The sequence below is a fragment of the Meleagris gallopavo genome, chromosome 7 (genome assembly GCF_000146605.3).
Source record: "Meleagris gallopavo isolate NT-WF06-2002-E0010 breed Aviagen turkey brand Nicholas breeding stock chromosome 7, Turkey_5.1, whole genome shotgun sequence".
In the NCBI taxonomy this organism is placed as follows: Eukaryota; Metazoa; Chordata; class Aves; order Galliformes; family Phasianidae; genus Meleagris; species Meleagris gallopavo.
In genome coordinates, this window is record NC_015017.2 from 14,806,778 (window position 1) to 14,809,753 (window position 2,976).

At 34.8% G+C, this 2,976-nt stretch overlaps 1 protein-coding gene across 1 annotated transcript in view; it reads left to right on the top strand.

The window, feature by feature from the left end:
* Nucleotides 1-2,976, top strand: part of TTN (titin) — a 235,702-nt gene that overhangs the window by 171,428 nt on the left and 61,298 nt on the right.

Consider the following 2,976-nt stretch of genomic DNA (forward strand, 5'->3'; position numbering starts at 1 on the left):
AAAAAAAAGCAACTGCTGCAACTGTAATTATGTGACTACATAGGTCTGTTTTGCACTCTAGGTATCTCCATCTTCCTGTAGCAATTTTTTACAAGCTATCTGTAATTTTTTTCCCCAGCTGTTCCTGGACCATGTGACAAACCAACAGTTAGCAGTATAACACGTGACTCTATGACTGTAAACTGGGAAGAACCAGAACACGATGGTGGCTCTCCTATTACTGGTTACTGGTTGGAGCGCAAAGAAACTACTGGAAAGAGATGGACCAGGGTTAATCGTGACCCAATCAAACCTATGGCACTCGGTGTTTCATACAAAGTTACTGGTCTGATTGAAGGTTCTGAATATCAATTTCGTGTATCGGCTATTAATGCAGCTGGTGTTGGACCACCAAGCATGCCGTCTGATCCAGCAATTGCTAGAGACCCTATTGGTAAATATTTTGTTTCCCATTTTTGAATTTGAAAATACTCAAATGGGAACACAGAATATATTGTTATGCCGTAACTGTGTAATCATATTTTTTAGCCCCACCTGGCCCTCCTATTCCAAAAGTTACTGATTGGACAAAATCTTCTGTAGACTTGGAGTGGACTCCACCATTAAAGGATGGTGGCTCTAGGATCACTGGGTACATTGTTGAGTATAAAGAGGAAGGAAAGGAAGAATGGGAAAAGGTAGGTGGAAATCCTACAGAATCTGATTTTTTTCCTCTGTATGTTTATCTAAAGAAGTGTCTCCAGGAAAAAAAATATATATATATATATATGTATGTATTTATATATATGTATTTATATATTTATTTATTTATTTATTTATACATGTATTAATTTCTTTATCTGTTTGTTTATTTCTTTTACAAATTTTCATTATGGATGTTATTTTCTAAAACTTGATATTTTGCATCATAATGCATATGAAAATATCATATACTTAAATTGTGCAACCAAAATTAAAATGAGTAATTGCCACTCCACAACACCCAGTTCACTGAGCAGTTTCTTTATCTTAGATTTTTTATAATTCTGTATTTAAAAATAAGACAAAATATGCAGGTGATCGGTGATCTGTGAATTTAAAAAAAAAAAAAAACAGAAGAGAAAAACAAGTTATCACAGCCATAATCTCTGCTAAATTAGTTATAACTAATATAGCCCCTGTCTTTTTTTTTTTTCCTTTAAATAGAATACTTTGGCCATTTTTTGTATTTGTGTAAATACTGAGATGCATTTAAAGTAGTACATAAATTTCCTGCATTTTTTCCAGGTAAACAGGATTCACATTGGGATTTATAAAAGAACAAATTTTTCTTTTTCTTCTTTTTTTCTTTTTTTAGCACCACTGTCACTTATATGAGCTTATTTGACCAACAGAACAAAACAAGTAATCCTGATGGACCTATAGAGCATTGTAATGTCTCTGTCTTAAAATTATCAAAAAAGTGAATCTTCAGAACAACAACTTGTATCCCAGTTTCTGAAAACTCCTATATGAGCTAGATTACTGTATGCTCAATAATGTCTTGTACTTGTAAATGTGAAACAGTTTCTCATTTAAGATTTATTTCAAGCATCACAAAGAAATTGATGATACCGTGATTTTTTTGGTTGATTGTATAATATTTTTTTCCAGGTAAAGGATAAAGAAATCAGAGGAACCAAATTTGTTGTGGCAGGATTAAAAGAAGGGTGTTTTTATAAATTTAGAGTAAGGGCAGTGAATGCTGCTGGCATTGGAGAGCCTGGAGAAGTCACAGACATTATTGAAATGAAGGACAGAATTGGTATTTATCACTTTCATTTACTTCTTTAAATATTTCTAATTCAAAATGAGAACTTAAAAAAAAAAAAAGACTGATTTTTTTTTTATTTTGCTCACCTCCCACAGTGGCTCCTGATATTAATTTGGATGCAAGTGTCAGAGACAGAATTGTTGTTCATGCTGGAGGAGTAATTCGGATCATAGCATATGTCTCAGGAAAACCAACTCCAACAGTGACTTGGAGCAGAGATGATCGAGCTTTACCAGAAGAAGCTAAAATTGAAGAAACGGCTATTAGTTCTTCTTTAGTCATCAAGAATTGCAAACGGAGCCACCAGGGTGTATACACTCTTCTTGCTAAAAATGCAGGTGGTGAGCGGAAGAAGACCATTATTGTTGATGTCCTAGGTAAAAAGCAATTTCATTCCTTGTAAACAAGTTAAATTTCATAACATTCGGTATGTATATTTAAATGCTCCATTTTTTTCTTCGATTTCAGATGTGCCAGGCCCAGTTGGCATGCCATTCCTTACTGAGAACCTAACAAATGACTCTTGTAAACTGACATGGTTCACTCCAGAAGATGATGGTGGTTCTCCTATTACCAACTACATAATTGAAAAACGTGAATCTGACCATAGAGCCTGGACTCCAGTAAGCTATACAGTTACAAGACAGAATGCTGTTGTTCAGGGACTGACTGAAGGGAAAGCCTACTTTTTCCGAATTGCAGCAGAGAATATTATTGGCATGGGTCCTTTCACAGAGACAACAAAAGAACTTATCATTAGAGATCCAATAAGTAAGTTGATTTTATGCTGTAAGTTATTGTCATATGAGATGAATCTGCAGGAAAATGAATTTAACATATTTTTGTGTTTGTTCACAGCTGTTCCTGACCGTCCTGAAGACCTAGAGGTTAAAGCAGTTACAAAGAACTCTGTTACATTAACTTGGAATCCTCCAAAATATAATGGGGGCTCAGATATCACCATGTATGTTCTAGAGAGTCGTCTCATTGGAAAAGAAAAATTCCACAGAGTTACTAAGGAGAAAATGCTTGATAGGAAATACACTGTAGAAGGCTTGAAAGAGGGTGACACCTATGAATATCGTGTGAGTGCTTGCAATATTGTGGGGCAAGGCAAGCCATCGTTTTGCACAAAACCAATCACATGCAAGGATGAAATCGGTACGTATCTTTTTTTTTTTTTT